General features: G+C 46.2%; 1 protein-coding gene across 1 annotated transcript in view; it reads right to left on the minus strand.

Annotated features, from left to right (window-relative positions):
• LOC124803009 (thyrostimulin alpha-2 subunit) overlaps positions 1 to 16,151 on the minus strand; it is a 348,758-nt gene that overhangs the window by 233,340 nt on the left and 99,267 nt on the right. The window lies entirely within an intron of this gene.

A 16,151-nucleotide genomic window follows, 5' to 3' on the forward strand; every position in this document is an offset into this window, starting at 1 on the left:
TTAATAAGTGGCGCCTGGGGGTCGTAAGGTCGCATGTTCGAATCCTAGTCACACTACACCTTAAACTAAATGTCAACTCTCAGCGATGTGGGGAGTCACCAGAAACAACACGCGGCTCGGGGTCCACGTTAAATAGTAGGTCTCTTTTCCACAGTTGGCTAATTGGGGAGGATTAGGTACAAGCAAATCGCCTAAGTGGCGTCCAATAGGAAAAGTTTCATCAGGCCACTGAGACACACGTAATTATTTTTACAACTGCATTATGAGAGAGTTTAATTTATATTGCATCACTAATCTAGTTAATAGTGTCTTCATAGCTAGATCAATATTGGTAGGGTTATTGTACTGATTCAGAGTTTTGTGGATTCAGAGATTCCACCCAAGCCCAGTAGCACCTAAACACACTTGGATAATGTGATGCGAATGTAATTTTCCTTAAAATGCCACCCTGTGATCGGGCTTCAGAGCATATTACAGAATTACGAAAAATATTTTCTTTAAAACACCCTTCTTTCAACGGGCCTCATCAAATCAATCAGTAAACTGAAGACACAAAAAAGTCACAGTTACGTAAATGACTTCATGTTCGCCACTGACTGTATATCTATTACAAAATCCACTACTGCAATTTCGATGGTGGACGCTGTAATAAATGTACAGTCAACGGCCAACATGAAACCACTAGAAAAATTCTACAAGACTGTGAGGCTACAATAAATACAATTGTGTATTTGAAGAACTGAGTTTTAGCCATCAGCTGTACGAATTATTCTGTATTATTTATCAGCTTCGGTCATATCAAAGGGAAGAAAAATCAGTACATTAGATGGAAAAGCAATTTACCGAAACTGAAAAAAAATAAAAAATATTTCGTACAACACGTGGCTAAAACGCTGTTTTTCAATTTTTTAACAGCTGCAGTCTTCAATAAAATATTACGACTATTTATGTCTTCCTTATTCGTCTGCCATGTATTATGAGAACAGAGTACGCAAAATTAGAACTCTAATGGAGGGACGCGGATAGAAATATTTGTTCCAATGTGTGTGAATTTCTAAGGGACCAAACTGCTGAGGTTATCGGTCCCTAGACTTGCACACTACTTAAACTAACTTATGCTACGAACGGCACACACACCCATGCCCGAGGGAGGACTCGAACCTTCGGCGGGAGGGGCCGCACAGTCCGTAACATGGCGACTCAAACCCCGTGACTCAAACCCCGCGACTAGAAATATTTACTCCTCCCAATACGCAAATGGGACAGGACACAGAATGGCTGATAACGATATGAAGTGCCCGCCAGCATCTTCTTCACAGTGATTTGTGGATAACTATGTGCAGACACAAACTACCGGCGATGTCTGATTTTAAAAAAGAAATCACCTGAACGAGATTTTCACTCTGCAGCGGAGTGTGCGCTGATATGGAACTTCCTGGCAGATTAAAACTGTGTGCCAGACCGAGACTCGAACTCGGGACCTTTGCCTTTCGCGGGCAAGTGCTCTACCAAGTTGTTTCTTTTTTTTTTTTTGTTCTATTTTGTTCGTTGACTTTGTTCGTGGCGGACGTCCTATGACACTTGTTCTGGTTGTTCGTTGATCCGTTGACTCAGTTTTTTATTACAGAGGATAGCTAAACCCTCTGACCGAACACGCTGAGCTACCTTGCCGGCAATGGAGTGTGCGCTGATATGAAACTTCCTGGCAGATTAAAACTGTGTGCCGGACCGAGACTCGAACTCGGGACCTTTGCCTTTCGCGGGCAAGTGCTCTACCAACTGAGCTACCCACGCACGACTCACGCCCCGTCCTCACAGCTTTACTTCTGCCAGTACCTCGTCTCCTACCTTCCCACCTTTACAGAAGCTCTCCTGCGAACCTTGCAGAACTAGCACTCCTGAAAGAAAGGATATTGCGGAGACATGGCTTAGCCACAGCCTGGGGGATGTTTCCAGAATGAGATTTTCACTCTGCAGCGGAGTGTGCGCTGATATGAAACTTCCTGGCAGATTAAAACTGTGTGCCGGACCGAGACTCCAACTCGAGACCTTTGCCTTTCGCGGGCAAGTGCTCTATCAACTGATCTACCCTAGCACGACTCACGCCCCTTCCTCACAGCTTTACTTCTGCCAGTACCTCGTCTCCTACCTTCTGCAAGGTTCGCAGGAGAGCTTCTGTAAAGATTGGAAGGTAGCAGATGAGGTACTGGCAGAAGTAAAGTTGATATCACTGCTTTGTTCAGGCACGCACTTTCCTCAACTTATTTTATGTTTAATCAAGAATATTTTGAACAGACTGACGTTGTCGCCATGGGTAGCCCCCTGTCTCCTTTGGTGGCCAACCTTTTTATGGAGGATTTTGAAGAGAGAGCGCTTGAATCAGCTGCCCTGAAGCCAACAGTTTTTTGGCGGTATGTGGATGACACTTTCATAGTGTGGCCTCATGGAGAAGATAAATTAATGAAGTTTGTACATCACATCGACTCCATTCATAGCAACATCCTGTTCACCATGGAAATAGAGAACGATGGTTGTTTGACTTTCTTGGATGTCCTGGTTCGAAGGAAGAATGATGGTTCTCTAGGGCATTCAGTTTACCGGAAACCCACTCATACTGATTTGTACCTGCAAGCATCGAGTTACCATCACCCATCGCAAACCATGAGTTTGCTTAAAACACTTGTTCATAGACCTCGTACTGTCTCAAATCTAGATAGCTTACCTCAAGAACTCGCCCATCGAAAGACAGTATTCAGTGAAAATGGGTATTCCATCCGGCAGATTAACAGGGCACTAACAGCAAAAACTAAGAAGCAGGAAGTGAATAAAGAGGAGAACATGCCGGAACAATCTTTAGCTTTTCTTCCTTTCATTGGCAACACTTCGTTTAAAATAGCAAGAATCCTCCGAAAACTTCAGGTAAAAGTGGTTTTCCGCCCACCATCGAAGATTTCGGACCTTGTGGGATCAGTTAAAGGCAATCTGTTACAACGAAAGGCCGGAATTTACAAGATACCGTGCCAATGTGGTATGGCTTACATAGGTCAAACCACACGCACCGTGAAAGAACGCTGCACGGAACATCAACGTTACACACGCCTTTTGCAGCCAAGCAAGTCCGCTATTGCTGATCATTGTATTTCTACTGGACATTCAATGGAGTATGAGAAAACAATGATTTGGTCCACAGCAACGTCTTTCTGGGACTCCATTATTAAAGAATCCGTAGAAATACGACTGGCGGAAAATCTGTTAAACCGTGACAGCGGCTACCAGCTGGACAGTGCATGGAATCCCATCATCTCCACGGTTTGCTCAAATCGAAGACGACAGAGTGCGTCGACGGCCGTGGCAAACAGCAACGCAGAGGACGACTGAGTTCCGCTATTCCACCAGCGAGGGCGCTGCCGGCGGGCAGTGTGGTTCAACTATCAAGTTTTCGACGCATGCACAGAATAGTACAGTACGCTATATATTGCCGAACGGAGGACGTTTTTGCCAGTCTGCGATGGCTCACCTGAAGATAACTGGCAGGTGCCCAGTTGAAATATCGTGCGAAGTATTGAACGACGACCGGCTGCAAGCCCGAAATTTGTTTGAACAAGTGAAGGGCAGTTTTGCAAATGCAGGTCACGCAGCAGCAGGGTTCTGGGATGTCAGTGCGAGCAGCGCGGGCGGTTCTGTGGTGCAGAAGCACTGCCGCCCAAGCCCATTAACCGTGCAGACCGGAGATTTACAGCGCGAGCGCTGGCACCGTCTAAGCTGCGGACGGCCGACGCTGCGACGAAGGCGCGGCCTCGTCGTGACGATTCTGGCGGCTGGTGCAGCGTTCACAACGGGAAGCCCGCGCTTCCATAGTCGCTAAAGCGGCGGCGACACTGCAGCACAAGGACTGAAGGATCAAATATGTAGAGAATCACGTGCGGAGGGATTTGGTATTCCGTGAGCATATATACCGGCTTGTGTGGAACGATAAGGTTAGGCTGAGAGTTATTACAAGATCCGGGAAAGGTATAGTTCAGCCACAAAAGAAGACACAAAACCTTGTCCCCACTTATTCTTGTGCTTTGTTAGTCAATTTCAATTTTTACTTCTGTGGTTGCAATATTCATCGTCCACTTGCACGTCTGTACTCCAAATGATAAGTGGATGTGCAGATAATAAACACTGGGCAAGTACTGTAATATTTATAGCCCATTTCTGTTCTACGTCTGCACGATACGTGAGCTTCGGCTGCAGTGTATTGTCTGTTATGATGAGTCGTAGTTCGCTACACAGTGGCGCGTCGAGTAGTCCCCTGTGGTTATAATCAAAGTGCTGCCACTGACAGAGGTCTAGTGCAGGTTCTGACCGTATGGCAGTGGAACTTGCTAGATATTCTAATGCGTCAGTGCGGCCAGATTTACACTGGACAAAAAATTAGTTCCAAAATTTGGGCACCAGGTGCACATTTGGTACTGTGAATGCAACAGAGTCGCAGAGAAATGTCTCCATATGTAACGGATTACAGGGGTCGGCAGAAAATGTGAAACAAGTGAGAAAGGCATAATGCTGATTTTGTTATTAAGTGCCTCTTACACAGTTTCTTCAGTATTAGCACCGGAAACATCGACGACATGCTGTGCAGTGCCAGATTTGCACCTGGTGGCCAAAATTGCAACTAACTTTTCTCCAGAGTAAATCAGTTCCGCATGAACGCATTAGCATATCTACTAAGTTACCCCTCCGAACGATAACTATAGACCACACAGGTCCTTCTTAATAGTTTTTTCACGGGTATTTTGTCAGTATCCTTTGTACAACCGTGAAGCTGCCTGTGATACGCAATCACTGTAACACCGAATGATACAGATGCAAAAAATTAAAGAAAAAACAGTGACATGGTCACCGCCGAATGAAAATTTGGCTGCTGTTTACCAAATGCTGGACGTCGGCCGCGGGGATGCAATTACTCGCCGGTAGTGCTCGTGCCTCGTTTTGACAGTGCGTTCTGTTAAACTCTGGTTGCTTGCAGCCAAGATGGGAAAAGCCAGAGTCCATCCTCTCTATTCATGTTAATAGGATGTTTAAGTATTTCGATGGCCTCTCTGATTTTGCGGTTCTTCATAACCGGCTGCTTGGCCAACACACAAGCTTCGCTGAATTTTATTTCTTTTCCGCAGTTTTGCTGATATTCTGCCACTGCAGATTTGTTGTGCTGCCCTAGACGAATATAGCGCTCATGATCCCGAATGAGCGTTGCTATTGGCCTGCCAGTCTCGCCGATGTATGCCTCTCCACATTCTCATTCCACCTTGTAGACGACTGAAGTGTGTAATGCATCTACCTTGTCCTCAGTGGAGCCTAGCATGTCCTGGATCCTGCGACTACTATAGAAGACAGGCTGCACCCCAACCCGGCGAAGGTGTTTGCCTTGTTGGGTCAGTAGAATTTTTCACATAAGGTAAGTGCACTGTTTATTTCTTGCTTATCTTTCTTGCTTGTGTTCGTCGACAAGGCTGTGTAGATCGACTTACGGCTGTATCCATTGGCTAGAAACTTCGTGCGTAGTCTTTTATGTTCAGGTGTTATGTTCTGAGCATCGCTTAGACGCTGCGCACGGATTGTCATAGAACGGATGACAGAATTCTTCTGCGCTGGGTGGTGGTAGGACTGGGCGTGCAGATACCTGTCTGTATATGTGGGCTTGCGATACACTCTGTGCTCCAGTGTGCCCTCCGTTGTCTTGTATACTTCGACGTCTAGAAATGGAATTATACGATTCTTCTCTACTTCGAGCGTGAACTGAATCTTCCCGTGCACATTGTTCAAATATTCTTGGAACTTGTGTAGCTCCGTTTCACCACGTGGCCATATAGCGAACGTGTCGTCCACGTATCTGCACCAGCAACGCATGCGTAAAGGAGCTGAACCAAGGGCCGTTGCTTCAAAGGCTCCCATTAATATGTCGGCTGCCAGCGAGGATAGGGGAGACGCCATTGCTACGCCGTCTGTCTGCTCGTAGTATTTTCCTTGCCATTTGAAGTACGTTGAAGTTAGGCAGAACCCTACCAATTAATCAAAAACAGTCTTAATCGAATTTATTATTATTATACCGCCAACCGCTTTCAACCCGACATAGGGGTCATCTTCTGGGCGTTTACACCATTGGTCGACTGCTGGTTGGTGTCACTCGTGTCTACATAATGACAGGAGCGACACCACCAGCAGTCGACCAATAGTGTAAACGCCCAGAAGATGACCCCTACGTCGGGTTGAAAGCGGTTGGCGGTATAATAATAATAAATGCGATTAAGACTGTTTTTGAATAATTGATTAATCATACTAATCGCTGCTTCATGTCCACAACCATGTTGTCAAAAAAAAAAAAAAAAGAACCCTATCATGTCGAATATACCTGGCGGGACATGCTCCTGAAGGATGCGGATAGTTTCGTCTACAGGCACGTTCGTAAATGGTGACTTCACGTCAAAGCTGACTATGATGTCCGTAGGTAAAATTATTTCTCCCTTTAGGCGTTCTATAAAGTGAAGTTACCACGACTGGTAGAGGAAACGGGATGAAACATCACGGGTCGTGGGCGGAGGGGGGGCTGGTAAGAAATATTACTGCAGTGGTTATAAAACAGTCAAATTTACAAAGAATTTAGCTGTGTGAGCTCACATATCACTATAGCGTTGCACCCTCACTATCCTGGATACTGCACCGATTCGGTTCAGAAGGGTATCACAAAGCCGTTGCATTCCTTCCTGAAGCAAGCATTTACAACAACTGTTGTAAATGGCCCTACATATTCTGTATACTGGCACTAGGACGGCGTTGATTTCCGTGCTGTTCTTACACATATTCTATTGGGGACAGATCTAGGGATCTCGCTGGCCACCTGAGAATCGCAGCATCACGCAGACAGTGCGCAGAGACACGTTTCATGTGTGAACGAGGATTGTTGAAAAACAGCACCACGATACTGCCGTATGAAGAGGCAGGATGTCTGTGACACACCGTTGTTGCGTGACAGTTCCCTCAGTCGTTATCACCCGCGATCCGGCGGCTCCCCACACTATGACACCGCTGCGCCTCTTTGAAACCATTGGAAGGATGGGACTTCTGACCAGGTCTCCGCAATACTCGCCCACGATGGTCATTCATGGAAGGGTAGAACGATAATTAAAGACACCCTACCCTTGGGATAGTAATTCCCTTATCTGACAGCTTATGATCTCTGACCAGTGGTGCAGGGTGACACAGATGTTGCTGAGAGTCCATTACTTGTTCTCGGATGGAAAGGGCAGATTTGAAGGGGTTGGAATGTGCTTGATAAACAGTACGCCGATCCTCCCTTGTGGTGATCAGACTTGGTGGACAAGAACCTGTTCTCACATCGTAGCACTGTTTCATCCAAATGCCCCGAAAATATGGATATTAGATGATTCGGCCAGCTGGCCAAATGGTGACCGACGGTGATGTACTTTTCAAACTTTGTGAGATGCTGATAACGCTGTCTTACACAAGTCAGTGGCATCTCCGTGTCCTCCAGAGTGATCACTCAATATCTGATGCTGTTTACGTCCCTACTATGCCTGATAACAACATTAAACATGAACAACACTAATGCACGCCGGTGGCCGCTCTACGTGTAATAGTGAACTGCAGCCCTAATCATTCACGGTATGTACTTCTGCGAATTACATTAACGTGCAGTCACGTCTTCTGATGCTCTCATTTTTTGCAGGTAGTGTATTTCCCAAGATAAGTATAAACGAGACACCTCCAAAGACCTCGCGTTAGCAGGGCAAAAATCTCGTCTACAAGATAGAAACCGGAAGGCCTCACTGTTCCATTTTAAAAGAAACAAACCGGACCAAAAAACAGATATCCCTAAAATACAACACTCTAATACCGTGCGATACCATCTCCAGCGATATTGAGGATATTCATCCCAGCTGTCATTTGTGTGATTAGTGTTACAACATTTTTCGCGACAACATTATCCCATTTTAAACTGCTTGCGGCCTACATGAATTTATGGTGAGAACATTGCCTGCCCGCGCGCTTTGGCGTAATATTCTACTCATTTTTCAGCTTTATATATTATGTGCTGTGTTTGTGAGCAAGGCGAGATCAGTTGTTCAGAGCGGTAGACTTCGTTCTTTGTTCAAAGATCAGTAGCGATGTTTCATTAATTTATCTGTGAATATAGAATTGATCACTTTACTACTGCCCAATTTTTTAGTATCACTAGGGCAGTTAGAAATTATGTATGTGATTCTGTTTGTTCTGATTTTGATGATTTGTGGTCATTGTACTCTACGTGATCCCATTGAGGACTTCTGTAATTTCAGTGATGAGATATCCTTTTGTTTTTCTTGAATAATAGCCAACAGGTACTACAATTTCTCTCTAATTATTTCTCATCCAAAAACCACTCATAATTTATCTTGTTTTCTTCCCCTGCTGCCACGTGCCATTTGCTCTTTGTCTAAAATCATAACTAATGCGAGTGCACTTTACTGAATACATTCTATCTTTTGCAGAATAGTTGTTAATGCAAGGTACCATCGCTAGATTATACAGTTATTTCTTTGCACGCATATTGCAGCAAGAATAAGGTAGGTGTCAGCCGTAGAGAACTTCGAGAAACGTTCTGATCCTGAATATGTGGAGAATGACTATTGCCATTAACATCTTGGAGTCTACATCTTTACTGCACGCTTGCTCCCTATGAGGGACGATGCTGCACGCTTTCGTGCTTGGAAAAGGTGGATATAGTTTTGAATTGCTTAAACATATGAGGGGCAGTCAAATGAAAACCGAACCGCCACCATAACTGGACCACAAAATGGTTCCGTTCACAAGTAATCACCATATGTGTTACGACATTTATCCGGCTGGGAGGCGAGACAATCAATTCCTGTCTCGTAGAAGGCGGTTGGCCGCTGACAACCGCACCCAGTATTGCATCTCCTTATCCTACTGTAGCCAACGTCCACGCATGTCGTTCTTCAGGTCAATAAAGGTGTGAACGTCACACTGTGAAAGACCTGGGCTGTACTGATGTTGCAATGTTTCCCAAACAAATCGTCGAAGCGTAGCCTCTGTCTGATTGGCAGTATGTGTGTGTGTGTGTGGGGGGGGGGGGGGGGGGGGAGGAAGGCGGGAGCAGGATGCCCCCTCCTCTGCTTATAGAGTTCCTCAAGCATGGAACCCCAATCAGTGCACACCGCCCAGGAATCGGACGGAATCATCCTGTTGCACGATGAGCCGGGCGCGGTGGCCGAGCGGTTCTAGGCGCTTCGGTCCAGAACCACGCAACTGCTACGGTCGCAGGTTCAAGTCCTGCCTCGGGCATGGGCGTGTGTGATGTCCTTAGGTTAGTTAGGTTTAAGTAGATCAAGGCCTAGGGGACTGATGACCTCTGATGTCAAGTCCCATAGTGCTCAGAGCCATTTGAACCATTTTGTTGTACGATGACGTCCGCCCCCACACCATCAATCGGACGATGGTTTCGTATCAGCGATTTGGTTGGGAAACCCCTGCAATATCCTCCGTACAGCCCCGATCTTTCTCCGTGTGATGTTCACATCTTTGGCAGCCTGATGAAAGGCATGCGCGGACGTCGATTTCAATTGGACGAGGAAGTGCGAGAATGGGTAAGGCTGTGGATCAGTCAGCAGTCGGCCGCGTTTTGCGAAACAAGAATTGATCGTCCGTCTCCCACTGGAATAAATGTCTCACTACTGGATGAAACAATTCCATGGTCCTGTTGTGGCGCGTGCTCGGCTCTCATTTGACTGCCCCTTGCATGTTCAAGATCCCCCGTATTTGTGCTATGAAGGTCTACCCTACCTCCGAGTATCTCATAAAAATATGTCAGATCGCGTTAGTATTCCTTTTACGAGTCAAAATGTTGTATACAAGGTGTATGTTCTCATGACATTGATACCGCCGTCGCACCAATTATGTACTCAGATTAAAATGAAAAATGAGAAGAAAGCTTTGCATCTTTATCGTTACGCAGTCAGTTATTAGCCGAAAAGGCCACCTTATCCTCATTTACTTTCAAAACATAAGTAATTTTCTTCAATATTTCTTTCATTGTAAAGCATCGAGAACTAATTTTTATCTCACTATGATTCCTTTTGTTTCAATCGGTCTATAATACCCTTTCTGTAGCGCTATGTTCCCGCTACCGATGCACGCAACAGTGGATTCTCGGGAGGATACGAACTGCCGCGGATTTGAAAGCGAGTTGGTGGTGAATACAATTTGTCCAGTCTTCTTCGGTGTGTAGGTATTCCTCGACTTTGCTGTTTGGCTGACATTTACCAGACGACCACAATTTTATTGCACCTGGGAGTGAGTACCACACCGTGGAACACACGTTGTCCTCTGCAGCCATCAAAACTAAACTTGCACTCTGTTAAAGCGAGCGCATACCTGCGGCAGAGCACGCGACAATTTGGTGTCTGGGGCGGAAAATGGTCGCCCATCAGCGACCGGCGAACCGCGAAACGCGACCAGTGAACCGCGCCACGCCTGTCGCCATGCCGTGCTGTGCAGCGAGTGAGCTGTGCTGTGCCGGGGCCGGGGCCTGCGCTGCGACCACTGGCGTAACAATTCCGCGTACTGCCTGGCAACCGGTGAACATCCGGGTGGCGCTCCTCTTGTTATCATTTTTTCCGAATACGGAACTGCTTCCGCCAGGAGAAAAAGTTTTAATGACCAATTCCTGGCACTTTCACGACCGTAATAATCTAGATATTTTTCCTAGACCGTAGAAATATTACTTTCTATGAAGCTCAATGAGTTGCCCGCCATGAGAAGTATAATTTTTTCCAAATATTTAGGATGTTACATCCCCTTCCTTCTTCCTTCTTTTCTGGTGACGCGAAAAATACGCCGCAGTGGTATTTTTTCTACTATCATACACTACTGGCCATTAAAATTGCTACACCAAGAAGAAATGGGTATTCAACACTATACCACAGTTCATCAAGAGTAATGACTGGCGTATTGTGACGAGCCAGTTGCTCGCCCACCATTGACCAGACGTTTTCAGTTGGTGAGAGATCTGGAGAATGTGCTGGCCATGGCAGCAGTCGAACATTTTCTGTATCCAGAAAGGCTCGTACAGGACCTGCAACATGCGGTCGTGCGTTATCCTGATGAAACGTAGGGTTTCGCAGGGATCGAAGCAAGTATGGCGATGACGAATACACGCTTCCAATGTACCTTCACCGCGATGTCACCAAACACAGATGCGACCATCATGATGCTGTAAACAGAACCTGGATTTATCCGAAATAATGACGTTTTGCCATCGTGCACCCAGGTTCGTCGTTGAGTACACCATCGCAGGCGCTCCTGTTTGTGATGCAGCGCCAAGGGTAACCGCAGCAATGGTCTCTGAGCTGATAGTCCATGCTGCTGCAAACGTCGTCGAACTGTTCGTACAGATGCTTGTTGTCTTGCAAACGTCCGCATCTGTTGACTCAGGACTTGAGACGTGGCTGCACGATCTGTTACAGCCATGCAGATAAGATGCATGTCAGCTCGATTGCTAGTGATACGAGGCCGTTGGGATACAGTACGGCGTTCCGTATTACCCTCCTGAACCCATCGATTCCATATTCCGCTAACAGTCATTGGATCTCGACCAACGCGAGCAGCAATGTCGTGATACGATAAACCGCAATCGCAATAGGCTACAATCCGACCTTTATCAAAGTCGGAAACGTGATGGTACGCATTTCTCCTCCTTACACGAGGCATCACAACAACGTTTCACCAGGCAACGCTGGTGAACTTGCTGTTTGTGTATGAGAAATCGGTTGGAAACTTTCCTCATGTCAGCACGTTGTAGGTGTCGCCACCGGCGCAAACCTTGTGTTAATGCTCTGAAAAGCTAATCGTTTGCATACCACAGCATTTTCTGCCTGTCGGCTAAATTTCGCGTCTGTAGCACGTCATCTTCGTGGTGTAGCAATTTTAATGGCCAGTAGTGTAAATAGCATATATGAGGGGCATTCAATAAAAAATGCAACAATTTTTTTTCTGATTACAGGCTGGTTTATTCTGGATTCCAATATACTCTATTATTTTCCACTCTTTGGCTGCAAATCCCTGTTTTTCTAATCTCCGTTCAATGCGATGGCCTTACGACACCTTATTTGGATGGCCTGTATGTCCACAGGGAACTTTCTCTATCCCCTTCCACCAGAACAAGACTAACTGAACTGAAATGTACGTTTTGCAGTAACAACCGTTTATTACAAGAACTAATCTGGGGGAGCGGGGAAGATTAACAACGACATAATCCCACGAAGTTGGTAGCCCGTAGGCAGTCTCCTGATGAGCAGCAGCTACTGTGACGACACGTTGCTATGATGCTGAGAGTTCGTAGCAAACTACTGCTAACGACGCCGTCCCACAAGACGATGAATACGTGGGCAGACACAACAAATACTGCCAAGCGTTGCCCTCGGAGGAAGCGCAGCGTCGGACGTGGCCCAGGACGAAGGCGGCACGGCACATGCAAGCAGTTCCTCACAGACAGTCCTTCGTTGCCCTTTATGCTCTTCTGTTAGCCGACTAGGATCCCATGACTTTCAGTAACTCAACCCTTGTTGTTCAGTTGTCCGGCAAGATGTTTGAGTGCGATTCATCCATCACCCTGAATGAGAGTGTCCGCACGTTTCAACATTGAAGGTGTTACAGCTGTGATCAGCCAGCCAGCACGCGGGACATTGTACAGGTTTGCTCATCCTCATTGCGGTGATGACAAAAGCCTCGCCCGACGACTCATCACGGGCAGCAGGCAGTGAAGTGGCAGCAGGAGGCGTGTGTAGCGCAGACTTGAGGCAACTGTTGGTTGCTTGGAGCTCGAGACGTAACTGTGTCTCCGTGGGCGGAGCACCGATTTAAGTTCGCGCCTGCAGGAGGATATACGTGTGGTATCACGTGAGCAACGTGAATGTGCAATTGTACGAATAGTGGCCACGTCTACAGCGCTGCGACTGGCACGCCACGTGATGGTGACTCTGTGGCGACTACTGACGACTTGACTGTACACAGTACCTTGCCTCTTCTGTTTACAAATAACCTGTTAAGTGTGGCAGGGCCATACCTGGCCTCCGAAACATACACGTTAATGTGGTGGCCGAATATGCAGGGGCAGCCCTACATACTCAACAATACCATCTGCTGGTCGACGTCGGAGCCAACGTGTTGCTGCATTAGTAGCCTCCCTCGTAACGCGCAAGCTGTTCCTCGTAGACAGTCCTTCGTTGCTCTTTATGGACTTCCGTTAGCCGACGAGGATCCCATGTCTTCCAGTAACCCAACTCTTGGACGAGTAAGACAGCACTGCCAACAGAGGTGTCCAGTAGTCCAGCAAAACGTTTGATTGTCATTCATCCATCACCGTGAATGAGAGTGTCCGCACGTTCCAACAATGAAGGAGTAATAGCAGTGTGCAACCGGCCAGTACGCGGGAGATCGTACAGATTTTCGCGTCCTCACTGGATGGCGACAGAAGCCTCGCCCAACGACTCACCGTGCCTTTGTTCACTGCCTGGTCTCTGTACATATTCTGCAAGCGTCTGTGAGTCTCTGCGATGATCTGTTTTTCTGGCAAAACAAACTCAATGACAGCTTTTTTCCCTGGAATACACTTCCGTTACAGGAGTCATTTTGATGGCTATGTATCTCGCCACTACCCATCGGAACTTCATGAAAGTATATGGGCTGAAGCGGGAATATTCTATGATGTGCCACAAAAAATTCCACTTTTTTTGTCAACTGAAATTGGCCGAGAAAGAAATACGAGTTGATTTACTTACAGAACGCCGCTCGTACATCTGGGTCAGATAGGTTTTACTTAAATAACTCACAGCAGTATTTAAAAACTAAACTCATCAAGTTACATTTCTTCAAGAGAGTTTGATAACTTCGTAAGATCATTCAATTACTGATAGCCAGAATGGTTACTAAATCGTTAGCCGTATTTGGATCATAATTCACTTTCATTGTTTGCAGCTTACACCAAAGAATAAAATGTATGACAAACGAAAGTAAGTTTCACATCTCAGGCATGAGAGTGTAATGTACAAATTCCAGTGATTTCCGTTAACGTTCTAAGCAAATTTTAAGTCGTTCAAGTCTCACACACCGAACGAGGTGGCGCTGTGGCTAGCACACTGGACTCGCATTCGGGAGGACGACGGTTCAATCCCGCGTCCGGCCATCCTGATTTAGGTTTCCCGTGATTTCTCTAAATCGCTCCAGACCAATGCCAGGATGGTTCCTTTGAAAGGGCACGGCCGACTTCTTTTCCCGCCCCTCCCTAATCCGATGAGACCGATGACCTCGCTGTTTGGTTTCCTCCCCCAAACAACAACCCAACAAGTCTCACAGGCTTTCTCCAAGCGTTGTTACTTTAGCTGCTTCCCCACGGGTATATGACGATAACACAAGGGCTCACATTATTGCAACAGTTACTCACAATGAAGTTATTAAAACATATTAATGAACAAAATAAAACACGACACGTATTTAAGCCCATCAAATAACGAAGAAACGTTACTGAAATATCATTTAAGAAACATTTGTATGGTCTAAGAAGCAGACCAAGATTAAGGCGTATTATGGGTATGACTAACTGGCAAAGTCGCATTCCACCTGGGGACCTAATTGCTTTGGTCGAGAGAGATGGCCAAAAGCGAAAGAACAAGGATTGGGAGACCGAAGATCTGTACAAGGCCACCTGGCTCAGACAACGGTACGAAAAGAAAATGGAGTACGTGGTTTGGAACTTTAATAGTGACAACTATTTATTTACAGCTCGTACAAAATAGATACGTGTTTCAAAGTTTTACTGACTTTCAAAGTAGTCACCAGCATTGTGTATAACCCATTGCCAGCGATTTGGAAGTCGTAGGATACTCTTAGCAGTACCAGTTGTATTGACAGTTCGAGCGGGCGATCTATTGCCTCTGAGCACTATGGGACTTAATTTCTGAGGTCAACTGAGGTCATCAGTCCCCTAGAACTCAGAACTACCTAAACCTAACTAACCTAAGGACATCACACACATCCATGCTCGAGGCAGAATTCGAACCTGCGACCGTACGGTCGCGCGGTTCCAGACTGCAGCGCCTAGAACCGCTCGGCCACTCCAGCTGCCCGCGATCTATTGCCCGACGAATTTGTAGCACTTCTGAGGCGAATGCCGTGCAGTGTGTCCTTCAGTTTATAAATCGAGTTGAACTCACGAGGGCTTAAGTCAGGGGAGTGCAGTAGGTGGTGTAGCCCCATCAGTCAAACAAATCAGTAACAGCTTGCACTGTACGTGCTTGAGCATTGTCCTGCAAAATAATGGTCAGGTCCTGCAGAAAGTGTCATCACTTCTGTCTCTATGCTGTTCATTTCTGGAACACAACCTACGACCAGCTTAGAGACACATGTGACGACACTTTTTGCAGGACCTGACCATCATTTTGCAGGACGATGCTCAAGCACGTACAGTGCAAGCTGTTACTGATTTGTTTGACTGATGGGGCTGCTAAGTGCTATACCACCTACTGCACTCCCCTCACTTAAGTCTTCGTAAGTTCAACTCGATTTCAATACTTCCTCTAAACCTAGAGATATGAGATATGTGTTTCAAATTACTCAACACTTTCTGAGGATCGACAACCCTGGGGTACTCAACAGGCAAAGATTATATGCAGTTTACATAAAGATAAACAGACAACAATTTCGATGATATCTACCACGCTCCCGGTGTTTATCTCGGTTGGCTGGCGCATGGTCTCAGTCGCTGTTACTGGATCAAATGGTAGGTAGGAAATTACCACATTGATAATTCGCTTTTACTCCCACTGTAATCAACACTCATAAGTCCCGGGTTCGAGTCACGACCGGGTCGGAGAGTTTCTTCTCTCACGTACTGCGTATTGTGCTGTCTTTAACTTCGTGTCATGAAAACTGACACGAACGATATGTCGAACGCTTTGTCGTATGGTCTTTTCACTACTGAGATGCGTGTATGGACACGGACTGAAAGCCAATAAACTACAATTAAAAAGAAGTGTTAGGAAAGTTTTCCTAGTGTTCGTAAAACGTACAATTTTGGACAGACGTTTACGTAA

The sequence above is a fragment of the Schistocerca piceifrons genome, chromosome 6 (assembly GCF_021461385.2).
Source record: "Schistocerca piceifrons isolate TAMUIC-IGC-003096 chromosome 6, iqSchPice1.1, whole genome shotgun sequence".
NCBI classification, from domain to species: Eukaryota; Metazoa; Arthropoda; class Insecta; order Orthoptera; family Acrididae; genus Schistocerca; species Schistocerca piceifrons.